At 29.8% G+C, this 26,158-nt stretch overlaps 1 protein-coding gene and 1 long non-coding RNA gene across 2 annotated transcripts in view; both read left to right on the forward strand.

Annotated features, from left to right (window-relative positions):
* Nucleotides 1-564: 564 nt before the first annotated feature.
* Nucleotides 565-1,714, forward strand: LOC136774420 (uncharacterized). The gene is made up of 3 exons (XR_010822805.1): nt 565-670; nt 757-1,254; nt 1,326-1,714. It is a non-coding gene; the product is annotated as an uncharacterized lncRNA (long non-coding RNA).
* A 1,998-nt stretch (nt 1,715-3,712) lies between these two features.
* Arms (Ankyrin repeat-rich membrane spanning) overlaps nt 3,713-26,158 on the forward strand; it is a 295,457-nt gene continuing 273,011 nt past the window's right edge. Inside the window, exon 1 of the mRNA XM_066729126.1 lies at nt 3,713-4,002. The gene's annotated coding sequence lies outside the window, so the exon portion shown is untranslated. The remainder of the gene's footprint in view (nt 4,003-26,158) is intronic.

Below are 26,158 nucleotides of genomic sequence, written 5' to 3' on the forward strand. Positions count from 1 at the left end.
GGAAATAACCAAAAGTAACAGCTCTCTTCAAGAACACGGCACAATGGTACAGCGTTATTTTTCAACTAATTTGAGTGTTTTTAAGTTCGTTTAACTCGTTAGGACTGGCACATTGTCCAACAAATGCCCGATTGTTCAATTTGCTTCGCATTTAACTTTTATTAAACGAATTGTTTATTGACTTGAACTGTCGATAAAGTAGGCGTGAGGGATCCCGTTAAAGGAAATGTTTATTGACTTGTACTGTCGGTAAAGCACGCATGTGGGATCCCGTTAAGTAAACACAAATTTTGGCAGGTCAACTGGATGGTTATGTTCAAATCTGTTTCAGATAAGTAAAAATTAATCTTTATGTATAAAATGCATTGGAACGCGATGCTTTGTGAATAATATCATTTGTTACAGATACTTTGGTTAAATTTGGATGGTGCGCAAAGTCAATTTCAAGAGTACATGCAAAGAAAATTTATTGGCAAGCAGATAAGGTACTTATTACAAGCACATAATGGCTGGAATGACAAACCATCAGATTTATGAATTGCGGTGGATATACCACAAAAGTATATTTACCCTCATCTATTAAGTTACTACCAGTATAGTGTATCCTCTGCTCTGCTGATCTGTAAAGATGCAAAAACATCAATGTACATATCACATTATTTAGATTCAGGTAATCTTCAAAAATTTGGTGAAAAGAGAGTCAGTAAGTGATTTTAAAAAATATTTTCTGCAGCCTTGCAATTTTTTATGATTCAGGTAATATTGGATTATGCTATTATGTAGATAATTCATAACTGCAAAAAGGAATGGTAGACACGTCATTGAATACAAGTGAACTCAATGATGATATTGGTACATTAAATTCTCTCCAATTGACTTCAAACTAGCAGCAGTGTTAAGAGACACGGCTGTTATGGTTTGTGATGTTGATCCAGCAAGCCACCTTTATCAAATTGCAGCAATTCAAAGTGTCCTTTTTTGTTTTTGGCTTAATGTCAAATTTGTTTCTTTAACATGGAAAACACAGAAACCGTTTAGCCCTTGCAGCTTGAAATTACAAAATGAAGTCATTTGATAGTTTCTGCTCCGAAAAGCGTCCATGACCCATTATACGCAAAATATGGATGGCAGTTTCTCCTATTACTAGGAAGAAGTATGCGTAAAGTGTCTGGGATGTAAAAACGATTGAAAATCCCTTTAAGCTGCATATTCTCATCAAAAAACTGAGTATACCTTTGAATTTAAACATCGTCTGTGAATATAACCACTCTATTCTTAAAAATTATTTTTGTTGACAAATCACTCAATTTTCATTGATTTTTCAGATTGTAAGAATATCAATGATTAATGTCATTTATAATTCACAAAGCTGTTGAGCTGGTTTTATTAAATGTAGCAATTCAAGGCAGTGACCTATGGGACTTGTAAAAGTAATACGTAATAAGATTTTGAGATGTGACTTAAGGACGCTTCGCAATTTACTGCTGCTTTGGGGGCATCAATCAATATGTCGTCATTACAAACTAATATTATGATAGATTAAAATATTTTTTTTTCCAGATTAATATAAGAAAAATCTCGGTAAGGCTGTACGTGCTATACGTAATAGAAAATGAAGGGGTATCCATTTATAAATTTATTAACGTGTTTCCATGTGTAAGTCTTACAATATATATGTAAACATTAATAAAACATATAAATTTTAAGAAATTGTTAAATCCATTTCTTTATATAACTTGATTAATCCTTTTCTCCAAGTATAAATATTAGACTCAAAGAATGTAGAAAAGCTAAGAGCTACTCCGATATTGATTTTAGAATAAAATATTTGTTGTTCAGAAATCTCAATTTATGATTATAGTCACAAGTACAAGAGGCTTCGGATATCCTGTAAAAAAGTCTCTTTGTGTGTATCTAACTTAATTTCACATTATTATTATGTTACCACATTCAAAACCTTATGGGACTCGTAATGCTAGTATAACAGCTATATTTTGGTAGTTATATTTCGTATTTGTCAGTACCAGGTATTATCATAGCAAATACCCTAAATGAACTCTTTTTAAATTAAATTATCGTAGTCATTTAGCATATATTAACTATTTCATCATCCAATACTGCTGCCGTCGTTTGACGATACACAAGATTCCATGTAAAACAATTTATATTTCTCCTGTGTCCTCTTAAAAATGCTGTGCTGGTAGTTCACTTTTTAATGAGCAACACATAAACATTATTACATAAAAAACATGAAATATTTAATAAAGAAGGCCTAAAGAATGTAAAAAAATTCATGGATCTATATTAATATTTAAAACATTCCCAAAACGTGAGCTGTACCTTTGCTACCAGTAGTGACGAAATATTGATTGATGCCCCCAAATCAGCAGTAAATTGCGAAGGGTCCTTAACTCACATCTCAAAATCTTATTACGCATTACTTTTGCAAGTCCCATAGGTCACTGCCTTGAATTGCTACATTTAATAAAACCAGCTCAACAGCTTTGTGAATTATGAATGACATTAATCATTGATATTCTTACAATCTAAAAAATCAATGAAAATTGAGTGATTTGTCAACAAAAATAATTTTTAGGAATAGAGTGGTTATATTCACAGACGATGTTTAAATTCAAAGGTATACTCAGTTTTTTGATGAGAATATGCAGCTTAAAGGGATTTTCAATCGTTTTTACATCCCAGACACTTTACGTATACTTCTTCCTGGTAATAGGAGAAACTGCCATCCATATTTTGCGTATAATGGGTCATGGACACTTTTTGGAGCAGAAACTATCAAATGACTTCATTTTGTAATTTCAAGCTGCAAGGGCTAAATGGTTTCTATGTTTCCCATGTTAAAGAAACAAATATGACATTAAGCCAAAAACAAAAGGACATTTTGAATTGCAGCAGTTTGATAAAGGTGGTTTGCTGGATTAACATCACAAACCATAACAGCCTTATCTCTTGAGACTGCTGCTAGTTTGAAGTCATCTGAAGAGAATTTAATGTACCAATATCATCATTGAGTTCACTTGTATTCAATGACGTGTCTACCATTCCTTTTTGCAATTATGAATTATCTGCATAATAGCATAATCCAATATTACCTGAATCATAAGAAATTTTAAGGCTGCAGAAAACATTTTATAAAAACACTTACTGAGTCTCTTTTCACCAAATTTTTGAAGATTACCTGAATCTAAATAATGTGATATGTACATTGATGTTTCTGCATCTTTACAGATCAGCAGAGCATAGGATACACTACTGGTGGTAACTTAATAGATGAGGGTAAATATACTTTTGTGGTATATCCACCGCAATTCATAAATCTGATGGTTTATCATCCCAGCCATTATGTGCTTGCTAATAAGTACCTTATCTGCTTGCCAATAAATTTTTCTTTGCATGTACTCTTGAAATTGACTTTGCGCACCATCCAACTTTAACCAAAGTATCTGTAACAAATGATATTATTCACAAAGCATCGCGTTCCAATGCATTTTATACATAAAGATTCATTTTTACTTATCTGAAACAGATTTGAACATAACCATCCAGTTGACCTGTCAAGTCAAATTTCTGTTTACATAAACCTTTAACTACTTAATCATACAAGTCAGCCGTAATCAGCAAGCAGAACTTGCAGCGTAGCTACTTCGCAGAGCTGCCAACTCAAATTGACCTTTTTCAGGTTTATTTTTTTTTTTTTTGGGAATGCTGATCTTCAGCATTTATGCATTTGTAAACACGCAATAATGCATGGTGCTACCCAGTGCTGCCCAGTGCTACCTAGTGCTACCTGCTAGTTCAATTTATAAATTAACCCGGTATTGAGGTTATATTTTTGTCAGTAAAAACTAGTGTTATTAATTTTCCATCACGGGGGTCAGAAATTGCTTTAATATATTAATGTCAAATTTTAATTGAAAACGTGAATTAACATTTTATACTGAATAATCAGCTTTACTGCAAAACTTTTCTACAATTTAATAGGTGAGCTTTTATCAATGATCAGTTTAAATTTAATTTATTTATTTAATGTTAATTTTTGTAATAATTTACTAATAATTCATTTGAGTATTCTGTTTTTTAAATATATTTTTATAAGTAAAATGCACTTCAAGTAATTTTTTAAAATGATCAATTCCATCTATTTCAAACTATTCTCACATCTATCTTATAAAATCCAAATCATGCTAACGTTGTTTTCTAGGAAAATTATTCAAAATTAGTTGTCCTATACGAAATATTTGATTAATATATATTCTTTCGATTTAGGATGTAAACTATTGTATTATCCTATAACAGTGTATAGTACTTGGACATGTTTTAATTGGAAAGAAACACAATAGGTCTGTTTGTTTTAGTAGAAAGTCGCTACACATTTTGCACTTTGTGCACTTTTTACGATGTCAATTTATATAATGGATACAGACAGAAATATGAAAAGTGTAGAAATTGAAATAAGTGCAGCTAAACAAACAAACCTAATATCATGTTTTATAATTGAATGTTTAATGCTGAAATATAAGATAAGAGTTGAAACAAAATATAAAATAAAATATTTTATTTTCATGTTTGCATCAGATTTCATTTTATTACTTGTATGTTTTCATACTTTTTTAAAGTTAGTTTTCCTAATAACATAGTCTTTATTTTAGGTTCAATTTTATTTTTTGAAAAGTTATTTTAATAGTTAAAATATACTCTACAAGTATATCAATTTGATTGTTTTAATTTATATTGAGGAATCAAAAAATGTTATATAATTTTCCTTATTTGTATGATAATCTTTTTATTAAAAAAAAAATAATTTTTGCTAAATATATTAACCATTACTTTACAAAATCAACAATGTAAATTTGCAAAATTGATTGCAAATGAAAAATTCATACTAGAACAATGAAGATTGAAAAGAAACAAAAAAATATAGATAATACAATGGCTTACCATGCAAATATAAAAGTAAAACAATGGTTTTATATTTATTTCCAAACTATTAGTTGATATTTCAACATTAATTATTCAATTATAAGATAAGGATTTGTTTATATATATATTTCAAGTTCAAAACATGTCTGACTAGTACAGGAGAAAACTTTGTGTAACAACTACCGTAGTGGCATCTGTGGTGTCTTGGCCTTACTTCTATGGAAATTGAAAATGGGACCTATAATTTAAAAGATATCAGATAATTCTTTAAAGCTCACAAATAAGTTAATTAAGTGTGAATAATAATAAACCTTATTTTTAATGTTTGTATAGTGCTCTGTAAAATTAGCCATTATTTTATTTAAAACTTGTACAGTATGCTTTATTTGCATTTTCTTCATTGTTATTAGTCGTTACATTCTCTCCAGTAGTCATCGGCATCAATTTATGTAATGGATGTAATGAATTTACACTATTAGCTTTATGTACTATCTCCAAAGAAGCCATTTGCTTTTCAGTTTCATTTTGGCTCATAAAATTAATTTTCAAATCTTTGCCTCAACATATCATCTCTTGCATATTTTATGTAGTGAAGTAGATATTGGTAAAATTAACTCTCTGAGTTCTCTAACATAGCCGTCTGTTTAAATTAATTTTTTTTTAACAAATTCACTTTACATGTGAAGAGAAGTTATTTATTGCAAAGTGAAAAAAATAATAACATACTATTTTCTCTTGTACATCCATTGCTGATATGCCCCTTTTTCAATTTATGACAGAAACATTTGTGGTTGCTTAGTTGCAAGCAGAAAAAAGAAAAACATGAAGAACAAATTTTATACATTTACTGATTTCAATGTTGTTTTAATGCATTCGATTAACTGATTAAATGTAGTTACAGTACTATAGAAGAAATAGGATAGTGCAAACTTCCATGTGGATTTTCTTTCACATATATAAGTGTATAAATAAGAGCATCAGCAGTGTATCTAGCCATTCTCAGAAATTCAAGTACTTTGAATCAAGTTATATAAATGTTTTTATTGTTATAATGAGCATGTTCACTAATTACTATTTTATTTCACATTAAAGTTTAGCACTTTCTTCTTTGACATTTGTGTCACTAATATCTTCAAACGCTAAGTTATAAATTTCATTGGGCTATAATAAGTATTAATTTTCTGCAACATGGTACGTGAAGTTGTAGCAGAGGGATAATGAATTATTTCTTTCAATAATAAATATCCAGATCAGTGTTCAGAATTGGTTATCCTTTTCAATGATTGATTCTATTTGAACTCCAATTGACTCCAATCTCTGACAAAGAAACAAAAACTCAGCTGCTAATCATTGTGAAGCTACAGAGGCTCACAGATGCGTGAATATAAAAAAAAGCAGAATATACTTGGGCTCCTCCTGCATACTAATATATTATTTTGTAAACATTTTTTATTTTGTAATAAAAAAATAAATATTTCATTTTTTATGTCACTTATTTTCTGAAATTATAGCATAAGGTGTTAGTAAGTTGCTCATAATAGAGTAATTTCACAGGTTAATAGAGGGAAAGGGAGAGGAAGAACTGACATTATTTCCAATGTAAAATTTCCTTTTAAAATTTTATTCAGAACCTAAGGAACTTAACGAAAAAGTTATTTTTAAAAATTTACATCCATGTTATTGGGGCCAGTAAATATTTTAAAATACTTTGCATAATACCATGGTATATTACTAATCTTTCACTGCTAAACTTATTATGAATAACATCACTATGATGCCTCTTTCATGGAATATACCACTTTAAACATTTAAATTAAGAAGTTTTGAAAATGAAAAATTGCTGAAATAGTAAACATATCTTAGAAGCCGAACGTTTGTCAAATATCGCGGTTTTACGCTGCTCTGAAAATAATTGTCTTGCATATTTTTATAACTGACGTGAAAAGCATTTCAAAATGCATGGATAAGTTTATTTTGATCTATTTCATGGTACGAGGCTAAACAGATTTCTTGGACTTACGATGATATGTGCCCATAATTGTGAAAGTGGTCTAAGTCAATTCACATAAAATATCATATTCTTAGTAAACTACCATTAATCATGACTAATAAAATTCTAAATTAAAATGTTACATAATATATAAAAATGTTTTATAATTTATTCAAATGCAATTCATTAAATATCTCGAAACAAGAAATTATAACTTAGACCACTTTCATAATTATGGGTACATGTTTCCATCGATATAAAGTAATCTGGTTATGATGACATTCATAAGAACCTCATTGCTCTATTCAAGGGAAACCTGTAGGGTTGTGCATACTTCACTATTTGTAAAAAAAATTTAAGTTCTACCCAGATAGCAAAATCCTGTCGTAATGTTGTCATATTGTCCTCAGAATGCAGTATTCCGTGATGACAAAAATAGACACATGAGGACTCATTTGTACCTCAGATTGCACTCACGTCATGAGGTATCATTAAATGATAGAAAATGTTGAATTCCGATGTAGGATAATTCTTCAATTTTTAACGCCGGCGTTGCAACATTTTCGCTCTGCATTTAATCAAATTTACTTTCATTTTTGATGTCCAAATGATTTGACCGTACTTTTGCTGACGAAAAATCGTTTTCCCTGGTGGGTCTTGAACGCTGGTCGTTGGAATAATGAGACTGATACCTTGTCCATTACACTGCCTGACGTTAGTTAGTAGCAAAGTTCCATTTGTCTATATATTTCGACTGGCTGTAATTTTATCGGTCACATTAATTAAAAAAAAAAAATGTACGTGCTGTAGCGCTGATAGCGATATATAGCTTGCTTCTTGAATACTCGTTATTTGAAAATATTAAATGTATTACCACAATTACATTCAATGTACTCATAATTCACTCATGGTGTGTCGACAGCAATCTTCATGTTATTATCATTACATGATCTCATTTTTTTCTTACAATATGACGTGAAATGTAGAACATAGCATGTCCTCACGATACGTCAGTAAATGTCACGACGTGAGCTCAGGATCATATTGACATTATAGACCATTAATATTAACATGTTATGTTTTAACATAATCTGATCATAAAAATAAAGCATTATGCGGTAATATATACATATCACGTCGTGATTAAACCTGAGGTTTCAGACGTTGCTATCTGGGTATTATAGTATTTGATTATTTCCAGACTTCAATCAAGATTTGCATATTGATCATGATTAAAGAGGTGTATCTCAAAAACTAAGCAGTTTAATGGGATTATTCAAAATGAGTTCTGCAGGAGAGAATTAATTAATATTTTACCATGATTTGATGCACAATATTTTTAAAAAATTTACTACAGCTTGTATTATAGAATATTATATTTTTTGAAAATTTTTATTCTTAACATATAGTAATCTCACAAATACGAGCTTTATCCATAAAAAAAAGGCGGTAAGTACATACGAGGTGTGTTCAAAAAGTACCCGGAATTATCGTTTTTCCAAAAAAATATTTATTTATTCGTTTACATCAATGTGGTCCCCTTCAAAGTAATCCCCCCCAGATATAATACACTTATGCCAGCGTTTTTTCCAATCTTCGAAGCACTCTTGATATTCACTTTTTGGTATGTCCTTGAGCACTCTCAGCGATTCGGCCTTTATTTCTTCAATCGAGGAAAAACGCCGTCCTTTCATGGGTCTCTTCAACTTTGGGAACAGGTAAAAGTCACACGGAGCCATATCTGGTGAATATGGAGGTTGAGGCACGACTACGGTATTGTTTTTAGCCAAAAATTTACGAACAAGCAACGACGAGTGAGCAGGTGCGTTATCGTGATGCAAAAGCCATGAATTGTCTTTCCATAAATCGGGGCGTTTTTTTCGGATTGCTTCGCGCAAACGTCGCATAACTTCAAGGTAATACTCCTTATTAACCGTACGACCTTGTGATAAGAACTCATGATACACCACGCCCCTGCAGTCAAAGAAAACTGTAAGCAAAACCTTCACATTTGATCGAACTTGACGTGCTTTTTTCACTCTTGGTGACGTTGAATGCTTCCAGGTGGACGATTGTGCTTTGGTTTCGACATCATAACCGTACACCCATGTTTCATCACCAGTTATGACCCTTTCAAGCAAACTTGGATCGTCGTTGACGTCGTTTAACAGATCCTGAGCGATGTTCATGCGATTGTTTTTTTGGTCAAAGTTCAGCAGTTTTGGAATGAATTTTGCTGCCACCCGTTTCATGCCCAAAACATTTGAAAAAATGTTATGACATGAGCCAATTGATATGCCAACTTCATCAGCAACTTCTCTAATTGTGATTCGGCGATCATTCAGAACCATTTTTTCCACTTTTTTCACATTTTCATCGATTGTTGACGTGCTGGGTCGACCGGAGCGTTCGTCATCTTCAACGTCTTCGCGGCCATCTTGGAAACGCTTATACCACTCGTAAACACTTGTTTTTTTCATAGCAGACTCACCATAGGCTTTTTGTAACATTTCACACACTTTGTTACACTTTATTTCATTTTTTACGCAAAATTTAATACAAATTCTTTGATCCATTTTTTAAAAAACGAAAATCGCCGAGCTCATAAAAACACGTCAAACCTTAGCGACTACCGCAGACAAAGTAAACAGTGAATATAGCTGAAAATTTTATCATACTTCAGGGGCATGTATACCAACACAATAAAAAAAAAATTTTAACAATCGGACTCTCCAGAGTCGCGAAATATAAAAATTCCGGGTATTTTTTGAACACACCTCGTATATCGTCTAGCGCAAATAATATAGTAAAATAAAATATTCAATTTAAAAAACTTAATGACATCCACAAATTTCAGGTAAGTATATATTTTTACTGTGGCAAAAATTAAAATTTCGGAAAAAAAATTGAAACAAAAAAGTTGCCAATCCCGTTGTATGCAACGGTATTAAATAGCCACATTTTTAAATTACGATAGACAACGTTTGTATTGTAAGATAGCGACTTAGGTATAAACTTTATGGGCCCGCAAGTAACTTTTATGAGTTACTATTTTTTTTTTTGAAATGTTATCTTTTGCCACAGTAAAAATAAATACTTGACTAAAATTTGGATCTCATTAATTTTTTTAATTGGAATATTTTATTTTAGTATCAAGAGACACGGTAGTGTCTTGACGGCAAGTACACATATATATATAGTCGAGCGCTACCGTGTAACTTATACAGTAAGTTTAGCCGTCCCAATTTTTAAATCGACGTATCTCTGTGAATTATGCATTGTCACGATTTAACCATAGCATATCTGAATAAGGTTTTCAAAGAGCTTTCGAATGAGACCTCGGACATTAAAAACGGTTCACGCAATCCAGAGATCTCGTACTCGGTTGTCTATATATATACCGATATATTACGATTCTTCTTTTTCTCCTTCAATCCTCGGCGGATGTCTTCGCCCTGAAGTTAGTCTCTTTGACGTCATTTTTCTACTACTGCGCTGCCAACCAATTTTTGACTTTGACACTTTTGCTCTCTTTAATGATAATGAGGATGTATTTAGTATTGCCTCGCTCAAATTTTGATCTGACGTATTGTCAATTGTGTGTGTATCTAATTAACCTGACACAATGAGTCTAGTTTGTGGTTAAAAGTGTCAATTTAGCAAATCCACAAAAACTTCCAATTAATTATAATAAGAGGAACCAATAATTAGATAAGTATAACATTCTATTTTACAACATAGAATGCAATAAGCTTTGTGGTACTTTGTGAAGTTTCTTTTTCAGATTAAATGAAAATAAAACAGCCCTTTTTTCATTGCGGAGGATAGAACTGACTGGATAACCTGAGATTTATATTCATAACTTTGCTAATGAAAAGTTTACGTTAAATATTAATGTGCATCAATCAGTATCAAGATTATATTAATAAGTAGAAATTGTTAAGGTATTTGAAAATCATATATGCTATACTTTAAGGCATTAAAATCAATAACAAAATGCATATTTCAATTTTTCTTTTTTTTTAATTGATATGGATACCAAATGTCCAAAAGATTGTATCCTACATTTGAACAATTTTCCTGGAGACAATAAAACTTTCTTATTACTAGATATACGATTAGAGAAAAGTTGATGAATATTTGCTTAACGTTTTATTTAATATTCAATGATAATATAAAAGAATATTTAAACCAAATATTTACCTCTACGCCTCATTAATTAAAGTAAAAAGAAATTATTATCGTTTCCAAAATATTGTAAAAATTTGGTATATGTTCTTTCAGAAAAATAGTATGAATATGTTATTATTAAATAATAATCTAGCATTCCTGATTTTATAAAATAAATAGTAGAGTCTGTATTTTCATGAAAAGAAGTCTTTTGCAGAAGAACTGTAGTCTATTAATAAGCACAGTTAACTCTATGTATAATTTTCAAAAGATGATAAATATATATAATAGTGTCAGCAATATCGCATAAGCCAAGAAAATTAAATAGTACAGCTAGTAAAATATTTAAGATTAAAAAATATAAACTGTAGAAATAGCTGTTCATCTATTACCAAAATTAAATTAAATGGTTGCGAAATTAATAGGATATTTGCAAATATCACATACTGTACACCATCTTAAACACATCTAACCATCAAGTTGGATAAAAAGTAATAAAAATGGCTTTTGCATTATGTATGGTGTATAAGGTAACAATAAAAGCATCGTTGAGTTGACTTTAAAAAATGTTAAACGAATAATATGTAATAAGTTCAACAGATTTCAGAAAATATATTAAATAAAATATTTAATAACTAGCAAAAATCTACTAGATATTACGCTATAAATTTCTATGGACATAATACGTAGTGTATTTCTTTCATTTCTTATCTAGCTTGTGCAATTATTAAATTCTGTATTGAAGTATACCAAATTTAAAACGACAATAAAATACTCTAATTTCTGTATGAAATCTGGTAGAATGCAAATTTTATGCGTAAGACCAGACCCTGCAAAAATGTCAAAAAGTAACTAAATTTTCATCAATGTTATGAACATTTAAAGCCTTAAGGTCCATTTTCCCTTCAAAATATATAAAAAAATTACTAAATTCACATCATGATGTGAATTTAGGGCCTTGTATTTTAATTCCTTTTCAAAATGCATTAAATTTGTATTAATTAGCATTTTATAAGAAAAACTTGCAGGTTATCTTGGGCATAAAATCTTGGAAATATAATTCAAATATAGTCAGTGAATATTATGAGGGAACTCTCCAAAAGTGTAATTATGATACAAATTCATCATTGCATTATTTTGTATTTTATTTAATAGATTATTAAGTTAATGTCTGAATTAAAATTTTACATTTTGCAACAATATGGACATTGGAAAATGTTTCTTTAGCTTGTATTAAAAAAAACAATTATTTACTTTTATTTTCTACATTCTTACAAAGCGTTATAAGATCCCACAAAAAACAAGCTTCGCTTGTAAAAAAAGGCGACAAGTACATTAATCGTCTAGCATGAATAATATAATAAAATAAAATATTCAAATTAAAAAAATGAGTGAAATCCAAATGTTAGGCAAGTATTAATTTTTACTTTCGCAAAAATTAAAATTTCTAAAAAATAATAGTAATACAACAAAGTTACTTGCCCGGCCCATAAAGTTCATACCTAAGTGACTATCTTCCAAAACAAGCGTTGCTTCTCATAATTTCAAAATGTGGCTATTTAATGCCATTGCATACAACAAGCCTGGCAAGTACAGTTGGGTGCAGAAATCTTGCGTCAGGCGAGGGGAAGTAGGAATCTGAGGGGCGAAGGGATTTCTAGGGAGTTTGTCCGTAGCTGTCAAATGGCGCGATTAACCCTCAATTTTGGATCGTAAACAAAAATAATATTTTCGGAAAACGATTGCGGAAAAGAAGGAAGGATTTTAATACATAACAGAGAAGACAAAATATATCAGATGAGTATAAATTAATAACAAAAAATTAAAATTATTGTGAATTTATAAGGAAATATATACTTTGTGGTTATTTTATTTCTGTTACAGGCTAAATCCTATTCTTCATGAGTTTAAATCACAGGAAAGAAATACTTAAGCAACAATGAATGAAAAAGGACTAATTTATGAAGCATTTCTCTGTGGCCTAGCCATTTCAATAATTGTGACATAATGTTATAATAGTGAATATGTAAGCGATTGCTGTGTATACAAAGAAATTTTATTACAAAATAATAATAATGTATGATAATGTTTTGATTCCTATTATTATAAATTAAAGCTAGTTCAAATAAAATGTATTATTTTAATTTCTAACTTAACCACACTCAAATTCTATACATACATAGTAATTATATATTCTTGTAGAACCTATCTTTGAGCTACTCTAACTAAATTGCAACTATTTTAAATCTGCAGGTCATAACTATTTACTTCAATGATTTTTATTATTCAATGTGAGACAAATTGTGTAAAATTTCTGCTAATTTCTTATTGATCCGTCACATGCTTCCTCATCTCGTATAACATTTATTTGTCTTGATTGTTCCTTCTTCTTCTAGTTTTCAACACAACAATAATTTTATTATCATTTTTAAATACACGCAGATAAGATGATTATGCTGATTTGTAATTAATTTTATAAATATTGGAATGATTGTTGAACCATTGTCTTATTAAGTTTGGAAAATGGACGTTTGAGTGATGCTATTTAAATTGGGCCTCTCTTCTGTGAGATATCTAATCATAATACTTGGATAGATAAAGTTCCTTAAAAGTTATATGTGTATAATACTGAGTTCATCTTATTTTTTAGCTTCAAGTAGTTTTCCAGCAACGTGTTTGAATATATATTTTGAATATAGAATACTCTTATTTCCTTACTCTTATTAGAATGTTGTCAGGATTGATAGAAAGATATGTCAATCATCTGAAAATGATAGGATATACACATGGCGACTGGATAAATTAAGGTTTTATAACAGATAAGTTTCATGAACAAACAGGAATAATAAAATAAGTATTGCATATTGGGAATGGATATTCAAATATATAGCTGGAAAATATAATTTGAAGCTGAATACAAGATGAACTCAGCAGTATACATAAACTTATTGGTCGACAATATTCTCTCAAATGGAAGGAAAAGATATCATGTGGATGAAGTGCCAAACATATTTAAGTACAATAAGTCCAGTGTTCATTCTACAAATTTAATACAGCAGTAGTTTACTAATCACCCTAATTAGTATAGAAACAATTAGACAGCAGAATAAACATATATATATATATATATCTGAGCATATTTGAAAATATCTAGAGAATTATTGGTATGTGTTGAAAACTAAAAGAAGAAGGAACAATCCAGGCAAATAAATGTCATACGAGATGAGAAAGCATGTGACAGATCAATAAGAAATTAGCAGAAATTTTACACAATTTGTCTCACATTGAATAATAAAAATCATTGAAGTAAATAGTTATGACCTACAGATTTAAAATAGCTGCAATTTAGTTAGAGTAGCTTAAAGATAGGTTCTACAAGAATATATAATCCCCCAAAAAAACACTTTCGTGTAAAAAAAAGACGGCAAGTAATTGAAAGTGATTCCACTGAACAAAATAACCTATAAGACCAAACATTTTTTAAACTCAAATGTTACTTTAAAAATTTCTAGGTAAATATATTTCCACACATCAAACATCAATACTTTTACAATAAAAAATACTACATTAAAAACGAAATATTGCAGAAAAAGAATTTTAGACAAAAATATCTGAAAAAATACTTTACAGTTAAATATTTCAGAAAAGGAAGTAGTTCTTCTGGTTGCTTAATAAATATATATGGCAACATAAAGCATGAAGAACAAATAAATTAGGCAAGTAAGTCAATCAATCGGCAACATAAAGTATTGAGAACACAAATTCAGGTAAGTAAATGAATGAATAATTAATTATTATATAATTTTTGTATACGTACACAGTGGGAAGTTGAATCGTGTGTGGTTTCAACTACAGTGTAGTATATCATTTTCCAAGTTAAATTACAGAGTGAAGCTAGCTGAACCACCCACGATTCAATTTCCTACTGTGTACTACTTGCCCGAACGGGCCAAATGTGTACTGTAGATGATAGTTCAAAGTGCAACTGATGAATACTCAAATATACTTTACACTTTTGGCCCGTCCGGGCAAGTAGTACACAGTAGGAAATTGAATCGTGGGTGGTTCAGCTAGCTTCACTCTGTAATTTAAATTGGAAAATGATATACTACACTGTAGTTGAAACCACACACGATTCAACTTCCCACTGTGTACGTATACAAAAATTATATAATAATTAATTATTCATTCATTTACTTGCCTGAATTTATGTGATCTCAATACTTTATGTTGCCGATTGATTGACTTACTTGCCTAATTTATTTGATATTCATGATTTATGTTGCCAGATATATTTATTAAGAAACCAGAAGAACTACTTCCTTTTCTGAAATATTTAACTGTAAAGTATTTTTTCAGATATTTTTGTCTAAAATTCTTTTTCTGCAATATTTCGTTTTTAATGTATTATTTTTTATTTTAAAGTATTGATGTTTGATGTGTGGAAATATATTTACCTAGAAATTTTTAAAGTAACATTTGAGTTTAAAAAATGTTTGGTATTATAGGTTATTTTGTTCAGTGGAATCACTTTCAATTACTTGCCGTCTTTTTTTTACACGAAAGTTTTTTTGGGGAATCTCAGAGCTTTTTGTAATGTGACAAAGATACATCTTAAGAATTTCTTTATGCAAATAATACAAAATGTAGTGAAACTCTTAAAGAAGGAATGTGTATTCTAATAATTCAATTTTATTGGACGGAAATATTAATTGAAATATATAAATAATTATATTGTTAACAATAATCAATTTTATTTAACAATATTAAAAAAGGAAAAGTACAACATTTTAAATAATATATTGAAAAATTACATATCAACTCGTTATAAATAGTTTTGATGAAGAAAGATACAATAATTTTCTACACAAAAAATATGTATTACGAGATTTTATTTGAAACTGCGCGATACTCAGTGAGAAAATAATTTAATAATGATAGAAACTCATTGTGGAAATCATATCATTTTTAAATAGTTTACTCACTAGATATATTGCAGCCGAAGGCGCTATAATTGCGGCCAATATTTAGTGAAATGGCGTTTTAAACGCAGCCGTGGTGCTAATATTGTTGAACATGTTAAGATGTTTTTACCCATGATAACAACTTTTAACATTTATAAAAGCAGCCGTTAGAGATACGAATAACGTAATATTGAATTAATTAAATTTCCTCAAAGAATATGATAAACGTACCTTTTGAATTTCTGGGCCATGTTTTCTTTTGAACGATATGATCGTTCGCATATATCCATGATTTATTCTTACGTATCATAGACGTATAATGACCAGTTGCAGCATCCTTGCCGTCATGGAAAATCGCACAATTTGCTTTATAAACTTTATCAACCATTTCTAATTTCTCAATAGGTATACCTTTAATGTTTCAGTTTTTAAGAACAATCCAATCTTTAACGTTTTCTATATTTTCAGTTTTGGTATTATATAATGATAATTTAACAATCAGAACTTTGTTAGTAACTGTACTAGCAATTTTTTGCTGAAGTTCTAAAGAACTCATGCAATTACTGCACAAAGAATTCAATAGTTTTTTTCCACTTAGAGAAGTTGCTCTGAATTATTTCTTTCATGTGCTCCAAGAATTACTTTTGCATAATTTTTTGGGAATTAACAAACTCTTCATACCATCAAATAGCGTAAGTAATAAAATATTATTATAAGATTGGGTAATATCTGTATGACAACATGAAGTACTACATTTGTCCGTTTTTGTTAGATAATGTTGCACAACGCGATTCAAGCAACTTAATTTATCACACAGAGCAGTGATTAAATCACCAGCATCATACTGCCGCTTTCCAACAAATTGGATTTCAGCATATTGTCTAATATCAATATTCTCTAAAGATTTATCAAGTTTCTGTAAGCAAAAATAAAAGATTTTAGAGCATTGTCTGCTCCTATACGAAATAGTACACTTCTAATTGAATAACAATTTACAATGCATTGTATAACTGCATTTGCGTATGAAGAAATATAATCACGTTTCATTATTCCTCTTATGTATTAATCAATGTCATTTACATATACAGCAATTAATGACAAATTTAGATGATGAAAGTTCTACTTATTACTACAACTTTCTATCCTTATTAAAATTAGTCACCAAAAGTTTTTGTAAATTATAATGTTTTATCTGCATATCTTTACGCAAACATGTGACTGCTTAGCCAATTTCCCCCTATTATAGATGCTCCTTCTTCTTTCTGAAATAACCTGTAAATAAAACATAATTTTAATATAAACAATGCTAATTAAGAGAAAATTTGCTTGGATTAATTTTGGATACATATTAAACAATATAATTTTCTTTCAATTGTTGCTTTGCTACCTAAAGCTCAAGTCATACATAATAGTTCCCAGACTTACTATTTAAATATACATATACAACAATTAATGACAATTTTAAATCATGAAAGATCTACTTATTACTAAAACCATCTATCTTCAATAGTTAGGCACTAACAGTTTACGTATGTTAAAATGTTTTATATGCTTATCTTTACGCAAATATGTGACAGCTTAGTCAATTTTCCACCATTGTAGATGCTCCTTCTTCTTTCTACAATAACCTGTAAATAAGATAAATTTATAATATAAAAAAATGCTATTTAAGAGAAAATTGGTTTGAATTAAAATTGGATACGTATAATACAATATAATTTTCCTTTCAATTGTTACTTTGCTACTGAAACTTCATCTCAAACATAATAGTACCCAAGCTGACTATTTAAATATACATACACAACAAATAATGACAATTTTAAATGATGAAAGATCTATTTATTACTTAAACCTTGTATCTTCAATAATTATAGGCACCAACAGTTTACGTATGTTAAAATTTTTTTCTGCATACCTTTATGCAAATAATTGAGAGTTTACCCAATTTTCCACTATTCTAGATGCTCCTTCTTCTTTCTGACATATCCTGTAAATAAGACAAATTTATTATATAATGCTACTTAAGAGAAAATTGGTATGAATTAAAATTGGATATGTACGTATTATACAATATAATTTTCCTTTTAATTGTTGCTTTGCTACATAAAGCTCATCTCAAACATAATATAATTGAATAATTTTATAATATCCACAAATGGCTCATACTCAACATACAGCTGCTGGATACAAATTATTTCTACTCTTTTTTTCCATTCGGATGCTTGTTGTTGCATTATTTAAGAATATATTGCTTGGTAATCATTTTATAAGAATATAATAACAATACAAGAGGCTATGAACCGAAAATGTGATAATATTTAAATTTCCACTACCTGCAGGTCACAAATTAAATTGAAATAAGTATCTCAATATTATTGTATTAGAGTTTATTGATAAGCATCATGTATCACCATATACCAAACAGAATTCTCCAACATAATCTCAAATTAATACAAAAAAATATATCTGTAAAAACATGAATATGTATTTATAAATTTTAATATTTTTGTCTTACAATTTTATAGATCTTACGCAGTGTAAAATACCAGGCCTCTTTTTAGTCGAAATCCAAATTTATCATCCTCCGTAGCATTGTCTAATTGAATGATTTTCTAATATCCATAAATGGCTCATACTCTACATAATCAGCTACTGGATACAATTTGATAACTTCTACTTTATTTTCCCATTCCGATACTTGTTGTTGTATTTTTGAAGAATATATTACCTGCCAATCATTTTATAAGAATATAATAACAATAGCTTAAAATATATGTTGGTATATGACTGCATATAAGTATATAAAAGTACTTATATAGATTCAATTTTTAAACATACGTACAAACCAAGTTATGGCAAATTTAAATGATGAAAGAAGATTTATTTTGTTAATACAACCTTCTAACCTCATTGAAATTAGTCACAAACAATTACTGTATGTCAAATTATTCTTTCTGTCTACCTTTATATATATACATATATATATGTCATTCTCATCGATCTTCGATTATTCCAGATATTTCCTGCATATTTCCAAAACAATCTGCTATTTAGGAAACAATAATAATATTCACAAACATATATAACAGAAAGATTAAAACTGAATTAAATCTAAATATTAATTGTTAAATGTTATTTACCTTCTAATTTGTCCATTGTAATCCATTATATCTGATCTAAATAACCTGAGTAAGCTTAAAGTATATGCTGGTATGTAACTGCGTATATAAATATATAAAAATATCTAGATTCAATTTTTAAACATACGTACAAACCAAGTTATGGCAAATTTAAATGATGAAAGAAGATATATTTATTAATACAACCTTCTAACCTCATTAAAATTAGTCACAAAAGATCAATGTATGTTTAATTCTTGTTTCTGCATACCTTTATATATGTAATCTGTTCGATCTGCCATTCGTTCATCTGCTTTCTGCATTTTGCTAACACAATCTGTAATTTTGAAAACACGTACTACAATAATAATATTGATAAACACATTTAATATTAAAACTGAGTAAATAAAAATCAGATATTGAAAAATGTTATTTAACTTTTAATTTGTTCTTTAAGATGCATTGAAACTAACCCAAATAATTTGCGTATTAAGGGTTATAGACTATACCACAACTATTTTCCTTGTTTTGGCATCATTTTGTTACCAATTACTTTATTAATTGGAATGTGATGAGCGTTTATAAACGCATGGTTTTCTATTAGTCACTCTATTTCCTGTAACCTATAAAACAAAGAAACCACAAAGTACCATTGCTCAAATATTTAAATATTTGTTCTAACAAACAATACTTATCTAATTGATTTCTGGATCACTGCCATATATTGATGCATCCAAATTTTAACTATGAATTCACGTGGAAAACTCACGTGCGAATCATACTAACAAAACAAACACTTCGATGGATACTACATATACGTCGCGCCTGCGTTGCGGCCATATTGGAATCAGTTTCACACCTATAGCACCAACACATTCGAAAGAGCAAAAGTAAAGGACAGAAGATAACGCTTAAACGTGTAAGAGTGAGAGGTCCGATGGAGACACCAAAATCTTGGTCGGGAAGAGAAGAAACGCTAAATGAAATGATTTGAGCTATTAGTGGAACGTAATCGTGAGATCTCAGCATTGCGTGAACCGATTTAAACGTTTGCGGTCTCATTCGAAAGCTTATATTAACATTATACAACAAAAGTTTCATCAACATTTTCATTAAATGAACCGATCGGAAAATATATCCATCGGAAAAATCGTGAGTCCAAACTTGGCGTAAAAGTAGGTAGTGTCGCGCGGCTCTTTAAATTACTTGCCGCGTAACACTATCGTGTTACTTGATTACTATGTACGTATAGAATTTGAGTGTGGTTAAGTTAGAAATTAAAATAATACATTTTATTTGAACTAGCTTTAATTTATAATAATAGGAATCAAAACATCATACATTATTATTATTTTGTAATAAAATTTCTTTGTATACACAGCAATCGCTTACATATTCACTATTATAACATTATGTCACAATTATTGAAATGGCTAGGCCATAGAGAAATGCTTCATAAATTAGTCCTTTTTCATTCATTGTTGCTTAAGTATTTCTTTCCTGTGATTTAAACTCATGAAGAATAGGATTTAGCCTGTAACAGAAATAAAATAACCACAAAGTATATATTTCCTTATAAATTCACAATAATTTTAATTTTTTGTTATTAATTTATACTCATCTGATATATTTTGTCTTCTCTGTTATGTATTAAAATCCTTCCTTCTTTTCCGCAATCGTTTTCCGAAAATATTATTTTTGTTTACAATCCAAAATTGAGGGTTAATCGCGCCATTTGACAGCTACGGACAAACTCCCTAGAAATCCCTTCGCCCCTCAGATTCCTACTTCCCCTCGCTTGACGCAAGATTTCTGCACCCAACTGTACTTGCCAGGCTTGTTGTATGCAATGGCATTAAATAGCCACATTTTGAAATTATGAGAAGCAACGCTTGTTTTGGAAGATAGTCACTTAGGTATGAACTTTATGGGCCCGGCAAGTAACTTTGTTGTATTACTATTATTTTTTAGAAATTTTAATTTTTGCGACAGTAAAAATATATACTTGCCTAACATTTGGATTTCACTCATTTTTTTAATTTGAATATTTTATTTTATTATATTATTCATGCTAGACGATTAATGTACTTGCCGCCTTTTTTTACAAGCGAAGCTTGTTTTTTTGTGTATTATTTACAATACACGGTTTATGCACTTGTCGCCTTTTTTACAGGTGAAACTTGTTTTTTGTGGGATCTTATAATGTTCTGTAAGAAAATAGGAATTAAAACTAAACAGTGGTTTTAACTAATTCAATCTAACAAAACATTTTTCAATGTTCTCATCTTTCCATAATGTAAAAATTTAATTCAAAATATTAATTTATTGATCTATTAAATAAAATGCAAAATATTACAATGATGAATTCTTATCATAATTAAACTTTTAGAGGCTTCTCTCATAATATTCACCATATAAATTGTATCTCCAACGTTTTATGCCCAAGATCACCTTAAAGCCTTTTCGTTTTAAAGAATTTACTTCTAAATTTACTTTTTTTTTACCTTTTTATTAGTTGAACTATCAAAAATAAAACGGGAGATTGCTCATGGCAGGGTCCTAAAATAATCCTTGCCGGTAGGCGGCGCTGATGTTTGTAGAAGTCGAAAATTTTTTCCATAAAACCACTAACGGCATCTGTCGGACGCGAATGAGAAGCACTTTGTTAGGCACACACACCATTCCTGTGGTGCGATTGCGTGTGCAACCTCCTTCGGTTACCATCGTTCAGCTTCGGACATCTTCGCTATACATCGAGTTCGAGAGAGAACGGCATAGTTTATCGGATCTCTCTCTCCCTCTCGATCTAACTTTCGTTTAGCCGAAGAACCGAGTAAAATTCCTTTTCGTCCTGCTTCAATCCTCCTCCATCTTTCAAACCTCAGATTCAAGTTCGATTCCATCCAATAATTTTTTTTATTTTTTTTATTGTAGAATGTTTTTTTATTGCCATGAACATATTGGATTAAAAAATATGTAAAATTGGGGTTTTAATATTCCATAGTTACCCTCAAAATATTCTTATAAGAATTTAATTTTTATTTCGTTATCAATTCAAATAAGTTATTAATGATTACTATAAATATTCTAAAATTATAAAAAATGAAAAAAAAAGAGTCAAAGAGGTCTCGAACCTGGGCTCACCGGTTCCAAAAGCCGAGACCTTACCACATGCGCTATAAGAGACTTAAGAATGTAGATGATAAACTTGCATAAACTTTATAGCTACAAATTCGCGTACTCTCCTTGTTACACAAATACAAGCATACCTTCTTTCCATATATTTATACTTTATACTGTGAAATTAAACCAAATATATGAAAATATTATTAGGTTAATTATATGGACCTAGACATATACTATATTATTTAGACATCTTTTAAATTTGTAATAAATCAATTCCGGCTTTATGACTGAATTAGTAATTTTTGAAGTGTCAAATAATATTTAAAACGCAAAGTGAAACACAGAACACTTCACTTTTATATTTGAATCGCTTGCCATTTCATTACCTACGTATTTTTTCATTTCCCTTTAGAACTTTGGTTTTCTTTCGAAAAGATTGTATTTTTCGTTCCATTACATGCATAGTTTAACGCGCGAGTCATTTTAATCGTTAATATTTATTACTCTACAAATTCACCGCTTCGACTTTTTAAATTAATATTTCTGTATAATTACAAGCTTTTTTTTCTAAACATACAGTTATTAATTAAACAGAACAAATTAATGTTTTATGTGATTCTGTAAATTAATATAAGAGTCAAAACAGTGAATTTATAGAAAATGTATTAACGATTCTAGGGCCACAAAATTAACCTAATAATATTTTCATACATTTGGTTTAATTTAACAGTATAAAGTATAAATATATCGAAAGAAGGTATGCTTATATCTGTGTAACATGGAGAGTACGCGAATTTGTAGTTATAAAGTTTATGCAAGTTTATCATCTATATTCTTGAATCTCTTATAGCGCATGTGGTAAGGTCTCGGCTTTTGGAACCGGTGAGCCCAGGTTCGAGACCTCTTTGACTCTTTTTTTTTTTCATTTTTTATAATTTTAGAATATTTATAGTAATCATTAATAACTTATTTGAATTGATAACGAAATAAAAATTAAATTTTTATAAGAATATTTTGAGGGTAACTATGGAATATTAAAACCCCATTTTTACATATTTTTTAATCTAATATGTTCATGGCAATAAAAAAACATTCTACAATAAAAAAAATAAAAAAAATTATTGGATGGAATCGAACTCGAATCTGAGGTTTGAAAGATGGAGGAGGATTGAAGCAGGACGAAAAGGAATTTTACTCGGTTCTTCGGCTAAACGAAAGTTAGATCGAGAGGGAGAGAGAGATCCGATAAACTATGCCGTTCTCTCTCGAACTCGATGTATAGCGAAGATGTCCGAAGCTGAGCGATGGTAACCGAAGGAGGTTGCACACGCATTCGCACCACAGGAATGGTGTGTGTGCCTAACAAAGTGCTTCTCATTCGCGTCCGACAGACGCCGTTAGTGGTTTTATGGAAAAAATTTTCGACTTCTACAAACATCAGCGCCGCCTACCGGCAAGGATTATTTTAGGACCCTGCCATGAGCAATCTCCCGTTTCATCTCTGTTACTATCAACATCAAGTTTGCTTTATGGTTCTTTTTTTGGCCAACGGGTATAATTTCTAGCATTATTTGGTTCATATAAACTAGGAAATATACCAATTAATGCAATGGTAGCCCTTATTTTATTAGGTACACTGTTTTCAGTTTCCCAACTTTATTCAAATTATGCCTGTCACATACAATATTTTAAAGTAACGAATTCTTATCAGAATTACGCTTTTATAGGTTTTTATCATAGTATTCACTGACTGTTTAAATTACATTTCCACCATTTTATGCCAAAAATCATCTTAAAAATTTTCGCTTTCAAAAATTTGCTTATAAGTTCACCACTTTCTCCACCTTTTTCTTAAGTGTTACTCTCAACATCACCTTTGCATTATGGCTCTTTCTCTGGCAAACTAGTATCATTTTTAGCTTCCTCTGATTATTATATACTAGGAAATATGCTAATTAATGCAATGGAAGTCTCTTTTCTTTTAGGTATACAACTTTTAGTTTCATAAATTTATCCAACATATGCCTGTCACATACAAAATTTTAAAGTTTTTACCATAATTGCACTTTTAGAGGTTTTTCTCATAATGTTCTCTGTTTGAATTATTAAGAAATTTAAATTTTTTAGGAAATGATAATAACCTGTTATATTTAAGAGTAGAGAAAAGTAGGTCCATATTAGTTTTTATTCTTGTGTTATATTATAATTGAACATTTAAAATCAATCAATATATATTCTTCTAATTGTAGCAGTAAGATGTTTTTATTGTCCCATAAGAAATTTCCCAGATGTGTTATACATCATTTTAAAAATGTAGTATTGATATTAATGTTAAGAAAAGAAATAACACACACTTCAGTAATGGTGTAAATACATTAAAAGATTGAATATAATTTTCAATTACCTTAGCAATTTCTATTATTTAATATATCCATATTCATGAGTCATGTACTTCAATGTTGAACGTAGACTTTTCATTGTCAATCTTATTCGTATTAATCTCAATTAATTCAGTTAGAGAGCTCGATCCTCAACAGTGCCAAAATAAATATTGTAATTTAATCTTGTAAAAGAAACCCCACAAAGTACCTCAAAGTACACTTCATCCTGTATTGTAAAATGTAATATTATACTTATCTAATCGTCAACACCTTCTGTTATTATTAATTGAATTTATTTCTGAATTTAAAAAATTTCACATTCATAATAGGTGAACAACATCATCACAATAAATATAACATTATTATAAACACTGTAGCCGAAAAAATTTTGATATCCCAAAATTAGGTTGGTAGTAGAGTCAAATTTTGATAGTCGAAAATTAGGTCAATTAAGTTGGTATAGTAACAAATTTTGAGGGCGAAAAATCTTACGTCAGTCGAGGGGAAGTAGGAGACAGAGGGACAGGGGGCTATATAGATTAATCTAGGGTATTTAGGGAATTTCGATAAATCCTATTTTTGTAAAAGTAAATAAAAGTGACAGCTCGGAAAATTAAATTATATATACGAAAGGACTAACTTTAATCAATAACAGGAATAATATAAACATCAGATTAAAATTAACAAATAATAAAATATAATAAAAAGTTGTAAAATTTTAAGGAAATTACTTTGCGACTATTTTATTATTACAGGTTAAACCCTTTTGTAATAGAAATGTCAAATTAAAAGGAATCAACTATTCATACTGCTTTCTGTGTGAAGCTGTTATCCCAATGGTCCAAATAAGTGGAAGTGAACTTGAAATATGCTGTGATATTGAGTATGGTAACGGCTATCCATCAAATGAAAATAAAGGAGATTTATTAGAGGTTAGTAAAGATATAAATAAGGTAATCTATTTTTAATATTTGTAGAAATGAAATTTCTGCACCACTTGAAGATGTCGGAACAGCTTAGAGATCTTCCACTACAAATTTAGTACCACAAGGCATATCTATTAAAAGCAATGGTTTTTTCAAGATGGCGTGGGAAAGTTTGTACCACAGAGATTTTGGTATACTTCTGGCTGATTTGCCAATTGGTCCCACATTCTTTCAACATGAAACTTCAATGCCTCCTTTGTGCATTCCTGTTCACAGGTCCCCATTGCTTAACTGTTATTTCCTAATATTTTTAATAATATTTAAGTCTGGAGACAGCTGGATAATCAATTTTTTGAATTTGGGAATGACTTGCAAATCATTGTTTAGTTGCATGCTAAATATGGACACTGGAGCTGTCTTGGATGAATTTTACATATGGAACATCTTCATATCTTCTCCTTACACTTGGGAGCATGTAATTTTCCAATAAGTTTATGTACACATTTGAGTTCAGTTTTGTGTCTATCTCAAAGAAATTCCC

This window comes from Prorops nasuta, unplaced genomic scaffold (assembly GCF_024137725.1).
Source record: "Prorops nasuta isolate Cenicafe-Biocafe unplaced genomic scaffold, Cenicafe_Pnas_1.2 PNAS00006, whole genome shotgun sequence".
Lineage (NCBI taxonomy): Eukaryota > Metazoa > Arthropoda > Insecta > Hymenoptera > Bethylidae > Prorops > Prorops nasuta.